General features: G+C 41.6%; 1 protein-coding gene across 1 annotated transcript in view; it reads right to left on the bottom strand.

Moving 5' to 3' along the window:
* The window catches only part of lzts1.S (leucine zipper, putative tumor suppressor 1 S homeolog), a 29,346-nt gene extending 28,880 nt beyond the window's left edge, over positions 1–466 (bottom strand). Inside the window, exon 1 of the mRNA XM_018255053.2 lies at positions 449–466. The gene's annotated coding sequence lies outside the window, so the exon portion shown is untranslated. The remainder of the gene's footprint in view (positions 1–448) is intronic.
* Positions 467–16,707: the final 16,241 nt, after the last annotated feature.

The raw sequence follows: 16,707 nt of genomic DNA, 5'->3' as shown, positions 1-16,707 counted from the left end.
AAAGTAAAAATGGGATTTTATGTTTTTGCCTTTACATGCGCTTTTAAAGACTGGGGAAATTAAGCAGCACAATTAATTCCTTAGGGGGCAGAGTTTGTGATTGTGATGATCCCAGTTTAACACATTCTGTCCTTTTTCTGCAATGGGGCTGTGAATCCCCAACACTATTAGTGTATAACATACCTCCCAACTGTCCTGTTTTTCATGGGACAGTCCCGATTTTGACAGCTCTTACTGAAATGTCCCGACTTTCTCTTTGATCTCCTGCACTGAACAGCCAGAAAGAGATTCAAAGTTTCCAAAACGTAATTAGCTTTTGGCAGAAAGCCCAGAATACGTGGCAGGTGCACTTAGATACTTTTGTAACAATTTAAGATAAGCAAAGAAGCAATTATAACAATTTAAGATAAGCAGGTACGTGTATGGCTTTCAACAAAACATCTCTCACCTGTTGTTTGTCCACTGTCGTTTCTGATGCTTCTTAGCTTGATCCTGAGCGGCTAACGAAAGCAACCCTCTTTTGGTGTACAAGTGATTTTGAGCGATTTCAAGGGGAAGTTAATCCTATCTTACTATTCACCAATGAATTTAAGCGGATTTAAAGAGAAATAATGAGCAAACAATGAAAGGGGAGCACAAAATGTGTTACAAAGAAAGTAAAAAATTACTGCACTATATATATTTAATTTTTTCTTGCTGTCTTCTCTCAAGCTTCTTAGGGAGCGCTGTTTCATAATTTTTGGACTATTTATCAAATACTTGACAATGCAAAAAGAAATATAAGGAGTGATCACAAGGAAAATCAGGAAGAATTTTCACAGTTGGATTAATCTCTCCCCCCCCCCCCCAATTAATATTGTGCTTTGTTTGTAGGTGCAAATAAAAGTTAGGCTTTTTTCTATGGTTTGTCTCGTTAACAATCATGTGATGCCTGCAATAGCAGCAAACAGCAGTGTCAGTAGCAGCACATACACAAAGGCATGGAGTAAACAAGTCGAGAAAGTGAGTGCGGTGCAGAATGAGCCCCCTCCCTGTGCAGGAGCTACGGGTGCTGCTGTTTGGTGCTGATGCTGACTATGGTTTCACAATGTGCCCGAGCACCAGCAGCATCTGGGGTATCTCTCAGGTACAGATCCTGCTCACATTAGATTTGCAGTAGAGAAATGGCAGTTAATGAATGTGCCTGTCGGTCAGCGGAGCCTATTAGCTTCTGTGTAACCCCACTCCCTCCTCCACATGCCTGTCTGGGTCCCATTAGCTCTCTGTGATATAGAATTAGAGCAAGACCCGCAGCCCCATTGCAGTAACCTGTGTGCTGTCAGTACAGTCTTGTTAGCCCAAATTCTTGACACACGGAGGCTGAGTTAACCCTTCCATTGCTCTGAGTTTCAAAGCCAGCAATCTGCTCTTCTCCAATCCCTACACATGTGTAACATTAACCAGTGGTGTAACTAGATGCTACGGGGCCCCACAGCAAATTCAATTTAGGGCCCCAAAATATTGATAAGCCGGAGTAGCCTAGCAAGATATATTAAAATTGCTCATTAATTAGGGCCTCACTGGGGCCCTTACACTCATGGGCCCCCTGCAACTGCAGGGTCTGCTTTCTCTGTAGTTATTCCCCTGACATTAATCCTTTTCATATTATTTGCTCCTTGTTTGCCATATTTTGTATCAGTGACAGCACATGGGGTTATTCCCATCAGTGAACTTGAGGGCCTCTTAGGAACTTCGAGCTGTAATCACCTGACCTACAAGTGCCCTAGCAGGGTCCGCACGATTAAAAGGGTTGTTCATCTTTTAATGAACTTTTTGCATGATGTAGAGAGTGATATTCTGAGACCATTTGTAGCTAGTTTTCATTTTGTATTATTTGTGTTTTTTTCTAGTTATTTAGCTTTTTATTCAGCAGCTTTCCAGTTTGCAATTTCAGCAATGCGGTAGCTAGGGTACAAATTATCCTAGCAACCATGCAGTGAATCAAATAAGGACTGGAATATGAATAGGAGAGGGACAGACTAGAAAGACGAATAATAAAAAGTAGCAATAAAAATAGTTTTTACACATGTAAGCGCTAGATGCAGGTTGGGACGCAACATGTTGCATTTCACCTGCGACTGGCCCATACATGTGTCTGTGTGAGTACAGCCCCCTTCAAAATAATTGACTGTGTCTACTCCTGCACTCCCCTGCCAATGTGTAAGAGCCTCAACCCCGCCCCCCCAACTCTCTGTCTATAATATACACCCCCAGCAGATTTTAGTGGTCATCACCCCATTAACCCCATCTTTACCACAATTTCATTAAGAATCCCTCCTCAATCATAGTGTCTTTTCATTAATTACAATTTCACCCGTTCACTCCAATACCAGAACACAAATCTGCATTTTCACATTAACCCTTCCACAAGAGTGCAAGCTCTACTGAACCCATATAGTGATGTCACTGGAAAAAAAACATAGGTTTTCTTTCCTGATTGTTCCTGACTAATATTCTGCACAGAGCCTCTCATTAACCCCACTGCTGCTGTCATTGCTTCCATTCGTGTGATAGATTGCCTGAGGGTCACTTGTTAACCCTTCTTGCCTTCTGGTTATGGATATCCTTGTAAAGCTCTATACCACATCAATGAAGCCGTCCCCAGGAAGTGCTTCAGTTGTGAGCCCAAACGTTGAAATAAATGAGATTTTGTTTGCTGTATAAAAGTCCTGCATTTTTTTATTTATTAATTTTTTGATGGTTTTGATATTTATCTATTTGTAACCAGCACCCAGGCATTGTTAATATTTTTGGCGTGCACCAGTATAGATACAGTATATATACATACATTTAATTAGTACTATGTATACACACTACAACTGGACTTGCTTGATGGCGGGTTCAGGGTCAAATCGTGGTATACATTTTATCAGAAGGACCAGCACTCCATATATATAAAACTTTTTTAATGTAAATGCATATCCAACATTTTGGCCCACCTTACTATATGAATTTATAATAAAAAAGTTTTGATCGACGATATATGGAGTGCCGGTCCTTCTGATAAAATATACTTACATATATATTATGTATATATATAATAGCAAGGAAATTGGATTTCTTGTGTATACTGTATATATATATATATATATATATATATATATATATATATATATATATATATATATATATATATATATATATATATATATATATATATATATATATATGGCTAGTTTGCTAGATTGTTAATCCAGTTGTTACATCAGAGCCTGAAAATAACATTTCCATCAAACGGTTTGCGTTTTTAAAGGCTTTATTGAATATTTTCTCCTTCTGGGTGGACAGGAAGGAAATTCTCAGCAAATGAATGACTGAACGTGAAGGGTTCATGTCTTTATTACAAATGAATAACCATTTCAGCATGAGACTCGCCTCTCAGAGGATATTGGACGTTGTCCAATAGCCGTGGGGGGCACAGTTATCGGCCAAGGCCCTGATCGAGGGGAAGCACTGAAAAAAAGGCCACAATGCAGTAACAAGGCTCTTAAGGGATGCTAAACAATGAACAAGAAATAGCAAGTACTAAAGCCAAGTGCCTACAGTCAGACAGGAAGAACAGTGATCAGCTTGGCTATATACACACTGGTACAGACCTAAGGTTGGTATGTCATTCCATTTGACCAATAATGTATCTTCACATGTAATTATAGGTTCTACAATGGAAAGCCATTTATAGGCAACCTCCTGAAACCGAAATGTCACCATCCTCCCCTGATATTCCCTTATTTCTTTGTTTGTACAATATGTAGTTACCCACAGCAACCAATCAGTTGTAGCATTCCCCAAGTAACTGGGGAAGTAAGCTTCTCTGCCTAGGCTTTTGGGTGCCTTTTTATAAGCTGCCCCTTGCACTAGCTTATTCTGCTAGGTACAGAAGGCATCACACATGGGGAGCCATAAACCATTATTAAAGGTGTGGTGCACCTTTAAGTTAACTTTTAGTATTTTAAAGAATGGCTAATTCTAAGCAACTTTTCAATTGGTCTTTTGTTATTGTTTTTCAATTATTCTTCTGGCCCTTTTCAGATTTCAAATGGGGGTCACTGACCCGATCTAAAGGAAGGTGCTCTGTAAGGCTCCACATTTATTGTTATTGCTGCTTTTTATTACTTACCTCTCTATTCACGCATCTCCCACTCATATTCCAGTCTCTTATTCAAATCAATGCATGGTTGCTTGAGTTATTTGGATCCTAGCAAGCAAACCAGTGGCTAAATAAAAAGCTAAATTATACAAAAAACCACAAATAATGAAAAATGAAAACCAGTTGCAAATTGTCTTGGAATATCACTCTCTCATTATAATAAAAGTTAATTTCAAGGTGAACAACCTTGAAAGGCCTCCCTAGTGTCTTGCACCTCCCACCCCAGCGTCCCATAGATTTTCTATAGAAATAACATTCACTTTTGTGGTGTCACTCATTGAATAAAAAGGGCACTGACCTCTGTAAATCGACACAGTGCTGATAGTAAAACTAATGTAGCATGATGTTGTGAGCAACGTGGGCATATAAGTGTAAATTTTGTGACAAACCATTGTATTTATATACCACTCAGCATTTAGCATTTTTCACATGCAGCTCATATAAGGTCACATTATTCTTTAGCAGAACATTCCCACCTTGTCACAGGCTGTCCTTCATTTTCATACACTGAGCTGTCCAGTGACCTTTAAATGCCACCTCCGCTACATGACATGGCAGTAGGGTGACGGGACTGACCTTTTAAAAACAGGGTTGTGGCAACGAGTGGCTTAAGCCTAGTTCAATGCCTTGGCAATGAAAGTACAGGGGCCAGTGATCATTATGTTTGAGGGTCATGGGAAAGATGACAGGTTGGGTAGAGGAGCAATATTCTAATATCAATGTGAATCAAACATATGGGCAGAAGATAATGGGGCTGCTTTGAGGATGCTGTGTATCAGATAATGAATAAAGAGATGATCTGCACATCAACTAACCTTTCTTAGGACAGCGACTAGTAGGGAAATGCTCTGCAGGTATGTGTGTGTGTGTGTGTATGGAGACTGACGTTGGTCCATCAGAGAGGACATGTCGTTGTCATGAGATTTCTTGAGAGTGATGATCTGTGAGGGTTTCATTGCACAGATTAGTGTAAACATCCATGGCAGACGTTTAAACCTGGCACAAAGTTATGTTTGTGGGTAAGGATTTTGGGAGTTGTAGTTTTAAAAAGACGGAGCATCACAGCAGTGTTTCTGAACCACATTGGTTCAGAAACACTGGGGATGCACAGGAGAGTCAATAGATATTTAAATTTCCAGTGCGCAAATCCACATTTCTCCGGTTCCGATGATGGAAAATTGCATGAATAAAGGGAAGAGGACAGGGGCGATGAACGGCAGTGGGCCTAGGAGCGTCCGCTATGTAAATCAGGCCCTGCTGGAGATTATGTGGGGTACATTAGCTCCAGGGACTTCAAGGGGTAAGTGGTCTCCTACAATGGAGAAGCATCTTCTCCCCCTTTCTCTTTCTGTTGAGGTTCCTCAAGGCTGTGTCCTGGGCCCCTTATTATTCTCCCTCTATACTTCTTCCCTCGGCAAACGAATCAACTCGTATGGTTTCCACTACCCCCTCTATGCTGATTGACACTCAGATCTATCTCTCCTCTCCTGATCTCAACCCAGAACTCATATCTCGGTCTCCTCTTGCCTGTCTGCTATCTCTACTTGGATGTCGCAACGCTACTGTACCTTAAATTAAACCTCTCTAAAATGGAAATGTTTCTCTTCCCTCCAACTAACACCATTAACATCCCGAAAGTATCCACCATAGCTAACAATTCCACTATCACCCCATCTCCCCAGGCCCGGAGCCTTGGGGTTATCCTAGATTCTGCCCTGTCCTCATATCCAGTCACTTATTAAATCATGTCACTTTCACCTAAGGTGTAGAAAAACCTCACGGCACTCAGGTCTGCGTGAAAATTTCAATAATTTATTGAAGCGGAGTGCAATGCACTACACTGTTGCTTTGGGAGGTTGCCGAGCCTCCACCCACGTGCACCAGGAATATCTATATCCATTGGAAAGGAGGGTGTGCGAATCCACACTACACTGTTTGGACTTTCACCTAAGGAACAAATACAAAATACTATTATTTATCACCCAAGATGCCATCAAAATTCATATTCACTCTATCGTCAAATAACGTCTAGACTACTGTAACTCTCTAATAATTGACCTTCCCCACCAGAGACTGTCACCTCTCCAGTCCATAATGAACACTGCCACGAGGCTCATACACCTCAGCAACCACTCCTCCTCTGCCATGCCACTCTGCCAATCCCTACACTGGCTTCCGCTACCTTTCAGAATTAAATTCACATTAATGACCCTGACATTCAAAGCACTTCATAACTCTGCCCTACCCTACATCGCTGATCTCATCTCTAAATACTCACCCAACCACTTGCTATGCTCCTCTACTGACCGGCTGCTCAACTCTTCTCCCATTACCTCCTCACATGCTCGCATTCAAGACTTTGCAAGGGCTGCACACCTCCTATGGAATTCTCCACAACAGTCTGTCCGACTTTCTCCCAACCTTTCTGCTTTCGAAATATCTCTTAAAATGCACTTCTTTAGAGAAGCCCACCCTCACTCTGCTTAACTACCAAATGCAATACCACATATAGTACTACATCTCTCACTCACTTAATTCTGATCCTGCCCACTCCCACACCTTGTGTCTTATTCCCTTCCCTTTAGATTGTAAGCTCCTTTGCACAGGGCCTTCCTCACCTTTTGTACCGGTATTCGTTGTGATGTATGTAACTCCATATGTTCTATGTATGTATGTATGTGATTTCGTTGTATAAACACATTTACTTTACAGTGCTGTGAAATATGCTGGCGCTATATAAATAAATGTTAATAATAATAATAATACGTTAGCTCCAGATGAAAATGAAACTGCTGAGTAAAGAGGACAGTCCAAACTTTCTCATGCCGCACTTGGGACTGGTTAAACCAGGGCATAGGCATTAGGGGATAATAAGAAGGTCATTCACCAGCTTTACCACTGGGATGAATTGTCTCTAAACACACTTCTCTTAGGGACCCCCATCTCTCATACCTTGGGCAGAGCAATTTCTTTACCTACACAAATATACTTTCTATTGTAATTAATTATCATTCAGGAATGGATCTCCCCTTGGCCCACTATACACCTGCTCTGGATCTGCTGGAGCCTGCCTTTGGGGATGGGGCCCTATAGCAAGTTCACTTTCTCCCTTGTGTTACTACTGGAATTGGCAAAAAGAAGGTTAATGCTCTATAGGTCTCTGGTGGGCGGTTTGAGTGGTCCTAGAAAGGATGTGTATTTAATGCGGGTAATTACTGAGATTCATTTGATGGTTAGCTTTCGAGCATTAGTACTACAGAGTCATTGATCTGTGATTGGGGCATTGACTGGAATATTATATGGGAGCAGTCCTCTCATAAACTAAATCTAATGAGACAAGCAAGGCTGAGCAGTGTGCACCTCCCAGCACTGTTATATATTACAGGGGGGAGAGACACAGATGGATGATTCAAAAAATGCTGGTAAAACACAAGAGAAAGACAAAATGGCAATTGATTGAAGTAATACAGGTCATCTACAAGGAGATACCAGCAAAATTATAAAGTGGGGTTATAAGGCACTATAGAGTTAGGCTCCACTTATATTCCCAGAAAGGACAAGCACATCCATTCCAGCCATGTATCGATATTGTGACATGCTGGAGTTAGTCAGCCTGAAAGAAGTCTATCAAACTCAGCCTTTGAGACAAATGAGAAGATACATGGAGCCACTAATCAAATCCAACTGGGGAGATAAAGGTTAAGGGGCCATTGATATGAAAAGTAAATAGATGCAGTCAGACTAATTTTGTATTATAAACCAAGTCTAAAATATAGGTTTATGTTATTGCCATAACCAGTGACCACAGTAGTGCCACAACCAGGGGGCCACAATGGAGTTACAGGGGCCACTGTATTTATAGTAGAGACCTAGAGGGAGGCTGGCTGAGAAACAGGGAGGCTGGAGTACAACTGTCACGACCGGCACCCGATACCAGAACAAATGCCAAGCACCCTGGCCTTGGCTCGGCTTCACCAGTAGTGTGACCACCGTTGGGCTTCGGGAGGAGCCCTCAGCGTACTTGGGTGCCACCTGGACTTAACGAGGGGTGCAAGGCGAGGTGTTCTGGCTGGCAAAGGGGCACGGCTGTTAGCAGAGTCTTTTGGGGTGAAGGTCACGGTACAAATGGAGCAGGCAAGAGAATAGTCAAACAGGCAGAGTCGAGGCAGGCGGATATCAGAATCGTCAGGCAGGCAAGGGTCAAACCGGGTTGTCAATCAAGGGGTTAAGCAGGAAGAGTTGTCGTAGGCAGGCAAGGGTCAGGATACAGAGTTCAGAATAGTCAGGATACAGGCAGGGTCAAACACGGATAAACAGGATACAGAATAACAGGAACAGATGCACTAGGCTCAGAAACCACTTCGAAACAAAGTTCTATCACGGGCACTGGGAAACAGAATGGGCCTTAAATAGGTACAAATTTCGCACCAAACGGGCACTATAATTAATGTACAGTACAGCAGACAGGGCAAAAAGAAAGACAAAGACTCAGCACAGCACAGGTTAATGCAGCACATAGTCCAATATTCTAGCAACAGGTTGGTCAGGCAAGGGTCAATACAGGAACACATTAGCAAAAGAGCCCCCAACATGGGCAGAGTGACCAGCAGGCGTGGGACCAATGAACTGGCTACAAATATCAGCATTAGTGGGATTTAAAGTAAATTTTGTGGCACAAGCATGTGCTGATGTCCCCTCCAGCATCCCTGGGAAATCCTAATGGGCACTCCAAGACAAGTACTTTGCACACGCACGTGTACTAAACAATAACATATTTTAATGGAAGGAGTTTGAACCACAGTTGAAATCTGGAGTGTTTGCCTCAATTCAATTTTATGCAAGTTTGGAACAGGGAACCAGGCTTTGCAGGTTAATAGCACCATATAACAATGGCTGCCAATTTAGCTGTCTGAGACCTTTCAGTCTTTACAAGTAATGTGAAATGTCTGAAGCAATGAAAAGAAAAAGGTTTAGGAACATTCCATGAGACGGTTCCTGCAGTGATGCTTGATCGCTCTACTGTTGACTGCTGGAACACTCAAATGAACGTTACCGATATAGATAAACATTGGTGTATCAGTCAGTTAACCTTAGTTCCAAGGGTATCTGGGATAGCAAATGCATCATCAACCCACTTATCACCCTAGCTGGACTTCAAGCTGGGGTTCTAGGTGTCTTAAGGAGAGAAAGGTGGCATTTTTGCAAATCTCATCCTAACTTGCCTTCAGACAGTAAGGGTCACCCATCATGGTGATTTGAGGCTTTTTCATCTGTCAGTGGAATCTGGGAATAGTAGTTCTACGTTCCTTCACTGATGGAAACATAATTAATCTAGACGTTTCTTAGAACGTGACTCATCCGCCAAACGCCATTCCATTTATTACCTTCATCACTAACCATTCCGATCTTGCCTGCCTCATCACATTGTTTCTATACCTGGTGCATAATAGGAGGCAGTGCCACGGCTTTTATAATACAGTATAAGAGGCTGCCAAGGTTGGTGATAATTCCATTAACTGTAAATTTTCACAATTTTACAGATAGCTGGATGATTTGCCTTCATCAATTATCACAGATGCGTTTGAACTGCATTGTCTGGTGGGAAGAAATTAGACAAGATCACTTCCAAATTAAGCAATGCAGCCTCTCTGTTCTCATGTTCATCATCTGCTTCCATGGGTAATTGACAGGGTCCATGTGCAACCAATCACAGCAGGAGAAATAACTGTCATTGGCATCAGGATTTATGGACGCACAATTCTCTCTCAGCCTATTACAGAGAACCTTTTACTTGATTGAAAAAGCTACAGGTGTGGGATTGTTTAGCCTTAATCCAAGCTCCAAATACCGCAATGCCATTCCCTGTAGGGTCCTACTCAAACACTGTATTTTTCATATTTGTTTTTCTCTATATTTTTTGGTAGCTAATATAGCATATTCATATACTGTAGATGGCAACCTCATCCTATTTTATATATTTTTCAAGTCTTAAAAACAAGGACAGTGCCCCTTCCACAGGATGCCTTCCACTATTCAAAACTGCACAACATTGCCCAATACTGTTCAGTTGAACCTGATTGATACATAATATATATCTGTGAGGTTTGAGGCCACCTTATCAGGCCAGTAGATGTTATTTACCCAGGTCTTCTGCTATGATGGCCAACTAAGGGCATGTACAATTGATGCCAGACCAGATTGGCTTTGATTGCTTGTGCGTCTGCCAGACAGAGAGTTGGCGACAGACAGAAAGTTTGCCCTGCCAAAGGCCTTGCTAGGGCAGGCCTTTGGCAGGGCAAACTCAACAGCTTTTGTCAGCTCATGTATTGCCAACTTAAGAGGAGTTATAGGGAAGATTGCACAGAGCAATAGAGCATTAGGGGAAATTATATAAAAGGCATATAAAGAACAATAAAAGTTATTGGGAGAATATTTTTGGAGGAGTTATAGCTGTGCCCCCCCCCCACAAAGAAGACCTGGAACAGTTGCTGGGGGGAATAAAGGCCAGTTAGGTGGACATTTAGGAAGAACATTTATTTGCTCTCCTATACAGGTTTGCCAGTGGTATAACTACTAAACTGCAGACCCTGTGATGGTGGGGGGACTGAAGAGCCCAGACCGCAGGGGTCTGCTGTATGGTAGTCCAATTTCCTTCCCTTGGACCTGTGCATTATTTGACTGTATCCAGGGGCAACGTTGGGGTTTTAAAACCTCTCTGATGACACAAAGGAAGGTAAGTATGATACCTGAATAATCATTTTAAATAGACCTTTAATATGCAAAGCACTTATACTGGATATGGTTCAATCTCAGCTTCTGTGTTTGCACAGAGTGAGGAGTTGTGTACTTCATAAAAAGTTGTAGACTGTTTGTTTGTTGAGAGGCACCAAAAGTATATTTTGCAGATGGTGCCATGTACCTTAAGGCCAGCCCTGCTGGGTACAGTGAGTACAGAGACTGTACTGTAGGAGCCTATAATATAGTATGAGTCCCCTTTTCTTCTAAACACTTTGATGTTAAGGGTTTGCCATTACAAGGGGGAATAAGGATATCCTATAGAAGGCATGCTCTCTCTTTTTCATCTTTGCCTCTGTCTCTCGCTCTTGTTAGGACCTTGGTGTCTCACTTCTCTTGTCTCTTGCGCTCTAACCTGATTATCGTGCTCCAGATGCCTTTATGATGTGGCTCATTAGGAACCTAATTTGATCAGCCTGCGATGTGGTGACAGAGGACAGCTGATATGTCTGAGTTCCGGCTTTGTAATGAGGTCTACTTATTAGTGCCGAGCCTGCAGTATCCCAGATAAGGGCTCTGCAGGTCATTAGAAGGTGAAGGGTTAAGTCATCAGATTTCTATTGGAATGTATGTGTAGATGGATAGATAGATAGATAGATAGATAGATAGATAGATAGATAGATAGATAGATAGATAGATAGATGATAGATAGATAGATAGATAGATAGATAGATAGATAGATAGATAGATAGATAGATAGATAGATAGATAGATAGACCAATAATCATGTCAGATCTCTACATAATGGGGTTGCTGAGATCCAAGTGGAAAAGCTTGAATGAACTTCACAGAGCCCTGTCCTCAAACCAACTGAACCCCTGTGTGATGAATTGGAACTTGTGAGCCAGGCCTGATCCCTAATATCAATGTCCAACCTTTAATGTTTCAACTCTTAGTGGGAATCTTTCCAGAAGAGTAGAGCAGCAAAGAGAGGAGCAACTTTATATTAATCCCGTTGGTTTGAGAACAAGATATTGGCTATACTTTTGGTCATATAGTGAAGGTTCTAAATTCCACAAATTCAGTTACTCATACCGACCAATCAGATCTTTCATTATTAAAATTTTTTAACTTATACCAGGCAGATCAGAATAAAATCACTGATATTATGGTACGAAACATTGTGCGTATGGTGGGAGACGACACAACCAATATTGACAAAAGGCTTGGATATCGGTTGGCCAAGGTGGAAAAATTTTATCGGGCACCCAAAAAAGTGCCCAAACATCAGCAAAAAGTTAATTGTGAATTGTCAGATAGAGGGAGAATTCTTTTGTTTCTACCTGTATATCAGATGATTTAGCTCTTAATGCTGGTAGAGAAAACTAACAACCTATGGTCACAGGAAAGATCTTTATTATAAAGTATATGGTCACCTTAACTGCCATGGTAGAATTTAGCACCTTTGTTAGTAAACCCCAGGGTTTAGCAGAGAGACAATGCAACTGAGAGAGATTGGGTCAAGGCTCTATAGCAGAGACGAGAGGATTCAAGATCTTAAATAAACAATGTTAGTGAGAGAGAGAGAGAAGGAATCACAAAGCAAGTAGATTAATCTGGCAGATAGTGAGAAGAGGGAGAAAGATGCTTTGTGGCATTGCATTTTGTGAGAATGGAAAATAAGGCATTTGCATAAGAAGAGGTTTATTTCTTTGTATGGAGGATGATGCTCAGACACAATGGGGATTGCGTTATTTTTGTAACAATTATATCAAATGGACTTTTTTATTTGAAGCAAAATAGTGTATAACTGAGCCCATTCTGTATTTGCATGTGTTGCCATAGGTATATCATCACATTTCTCTAAAGTTGCCGTACACTAGTAGATTGTCATTGATTGATTGATCATTACTAGAATTACTAGAAGAATAGAATACACTCTTTCAAACACTCTTGTATTCACCTCCCAAGGCACATGCCTTTCCCATTTAAACTGGCCATTTTCCTGAAGGCATTCTGAGTGAGCGCAGTAGAGGGAATCACTGCCGTTGACCCAATAATAAGGCACCACTATTCACTTAGTTAATGCATCTCAAGCATTATTCCACCAACAAGCTCTTATTGGGGGGTGCACACCCTCTACTGTTCATGATTGAGCATCTCAACTTTCATTCGCTCCTTAGGTCTATGCTGTACTAATCTCGCAGACCACCACAGGGTTCTGCTATAATGTTGTGTGCCATTAAAGGGTTAATGTATTAAAAATCCTTCATCAGCATGTCATCATTTTTTTTATTCTTCTCTGAGTGTTTTCCCTTTTGCTGTCTCTTACTTTTCATTTACAACCATTTTTTTTGCATTTTTCTCTGTGTCAGCACGTTATGCTGTCTTGTCTCATCAGTTCTCCCTCACTCAACCTTTTAGATGTCTGTAAGAAAAGAATAAAATGTCTATTTGCTTCCTTTGCCAGGTTAGATCAATCACTTCCCACATCTATCTAGTCGTGTGTGCTCGGACAATGCTGAATATTCCAGTTCCTGCTCCCCTTGTCTCTCGCCTACGTGCCTCCTATACTTTCATCCTCCTCCTGTATTTGCTGTTCTCCCTCCATATGAAGGGGAACATTGTTAAAGGAAAGTTTGGAATTTGGAGATCAGATGGGAAGATGTAAGGAGAAATGGAGTTGTATAGGGTTTTGTACTACATAAGAGGGAAACCATTCTAGGTTTGGCACAGGTAAAACTTTTAAAGGACACTTTGAAGGGGATTGACAGTTCCCAACTGACAGTTATGGTGGGAAATGATGAGACGCTTAGAGGCATCTTCAGTGGTATAACTAGAAATGAGTGGCCCATACAAAAACAGTTTTAGGGTCCCACCAACCTTGGGAAAGTTGATTTTTTTCATATACTCTGTATAATGGAATTATTTGATCAGTCAGATGTCCCACATTGTGACATCCACAGGTAGTTCTTCATGGTAAGGGTAATGAAGTCAGGTGATGTTGTGTGGACAAGCATAATATCCTAGGCTACTCTGATATTAAAATCTACCATTAGTATAGATATTGCTATATATATATATATATATATATATATATATATATATATATATATATATATATATATATATATATAAAAGTTATATATGTGAGTGTATAGATACGTGTGTATATATGTACACTGCGGTTAATTTGGAGGGGATGAACTTTATGGGTAGTGGTCAACCCAACTTTACTATGCAACTATGTAACACATAGACAGCGTTGGGCCCCACCAGATATGCTGCCTCTGGGGTCCCCCAACAGCAAAGCCCCGTCTGGCTTTCTCAGCCGCAACCACCCTCCAACTCCCCCTGGGGCTAGGGAGGGAGGTCGGAACAGCGACTGGGGCCAGGAAAGGAGGTGGGGAGAGCAGTGCACAGCTTAAATACAGGACACTGGAGAAGAACCTAAACAATGAAGAATCACCCGTGTGCCACTGCAAATATGAAGAACAGTATAAAACAACCCAGTGTGTATCAACTGACATTTTATTTTAAGTACATCAATACACATATCAATACCACTATATAATAATTCCATATATATATTGCAACAATAAATTAATTCAACAATGAATTAAAAATGGCAATGGAAGTATACAGAGGCAGAGTCTGAATATATAATAAATATATAGTTCCTTAAGGGCCAACAGTATAGGAGTACACATGATATACTACAGCTATGGGACCTGTTATCCATAATGTTCGAGACCTGGGGCTTTCCGGATAACGGATCTTTCCATAATACCTTAAGTCTACAAGGAAATCATTTAAACATGAAATAAACCCAATAGGCTGGGGTTGGCTTCAATAAGGATTAATTACATTTTAGTTTCCATCAAGTACAAGGTACTCTTTTATTATTATAGCGAAAAAGTAAATCATTTTTAAAAATGTGGATTATCTGGATAAAATGGAGTCTATGGGGCAAATTCACTAACCAGCGGAGTTGTGCCAGCGATGGCTTTGCCGCACTTCGCCTGGCGGATTTTCGCCATCGCTCCGCAAATTCACTAAAATGCGAAGTTGCGCTCAGTGAAGCGAAATGTAGCGAAGTTGTGCTAGCGAAAATTTGCAAGGCAAATCGAAGTTGCGCTAGCGAAGGGGAATTTGCATATGGTGGGAACTTAAAGTTTGAATGGACGTATATGTTACAGCAAATACATAAAACTACACAAGCCCAGAGAGCCTTAATAAATGCAAATAGAGATGTTTTATTGCCCGAGACATATGCCCAGAGTATAGTTTATGTGCCATATGTTATGAAAAGAAGGGGGAAGCAGGGTACCCAGAAACATTTTTTTCGTCCTTTTGTAGCCTATCACCCATGAAAATGGAAAAGATGCCAGCATTTTTTGAAGTCGTATCTACTCTATTGCACTTCGCCAGGTCTGAGGTGGAGAAGGCAAGTCTGGCGCAAGAGGTAACGGACAGTAAAATCAACTTCTTAGTGAATTTGCGTAGTAACGATCTTTAGCCCTGGTGAAAATTCGCCTGGCGTTAGAGTGCAAAGTTGCGATAGAGTCTATCTCCTTCGCTAGCGTATTTTCGCCAGCGCCCATTAGTAAATAGGCAAAGTTTCAAACTTATTTAACGCCTGCACCTTAGTGAATTTCCCCCCCATAGGGACAGAGGAGGATAGTGTGGGTCTTGTATCTACTGATTTCTATCATTTTATATAATAGATACTCAGCTTGCCAGTTCTGATTTAGCTATGAATATATATATCATCCTCAGCCTTTGATTTGTATGAGGGCACCAATACACTTAGAGATGAGGATACTCACCCTCCCCTACCCATCTCTTTGTTATGATTACAGCAGATACAGAGAATAGGATCCGGCGTGGGCAGAATGTGTTGTCATGACTAGGAGTTTGCAAAGCTACTTAGTGTCAGTTTGTCCCATGTCAGCCGTAGGCACTATCACATCTTATACTCATCTCCCCCAGTGTAAGCAATGGCAATGAATCTTTATCCCCTTTTATCGCCCAAAATGTGTAGATTCTTAATGCCATCAAAGGGATGAGGAGAGTCCCTTGGCATTTTAGTCATTATGCCTCATTGTCAGGGGGATACGCCCCCCCCTCCTACCCCCTCTACCCGATATGCGCTTAAGGGTTAGTTCACACTAGGAGATTCAGGGAAATTTTGTCGCCTGGCGACTAATCGCCTCGTCTTCTGGGAGACAATCTCCCCGAACTGCCTCAGCGTGTCTTCCCATATGCTATAATGAAAAGTCGCCTGCGCTAAAGCACACGCGGCGCTGCGTTTCCCGAAGTCGCCCTAAGTTTCCTCTGTGAGGCAACTTCGGGCGACTACGGAAAACGCAGCACCGCGTATGCTTTAGCGCAGGTGACTTTTTATTATAGCCTATGGGAAGACACGCTGAGGCAGTTCGGGCAGTCTGAGGGCCAAAAAGGGTAAAGCTGGCCATAGACGCAAAGATCTGATCGTACGAATCGAGGATTCGTATGATTTCCGGACGGTGTGTGGAGAGTCCCGTCATTTTTCATCCGGCGGAGATCGGTCGTTTGGTCGATCGGACAGATTAGAAAATTTCTGTCGGCTGCCGATAATATCTCTGCGTGTATTGCCGATCGTACGATTTTCAGTGGGAGTCACTAGCTTTGGTTGGACATAGATATCGTACGATTGCTGTCAGGGGCAGAACATTGCTGATCTGTTCTTTAACTAATCTGACTGGTAAGACTTTGATTTGAATGGTTAGTCGGGTCGGGAGATG

This window comes from Xenopus laevis, chromosome 3S (assembly GCF_017654675.1).
Source record: "Xenopus laevis strain J_2021 chromosome 3S, Xenopus_laevis_v10.1, whole genome shotgun sequence".
Lineage (NCBI taxonomy): Eukaryota > Metazoa > Chordata > Amphibia > Anura > Pipidae > Xenopus > Xenopus laevis.
This window is presented reverse-complemented; position numbering and strand designations above follow the sequence as displayed.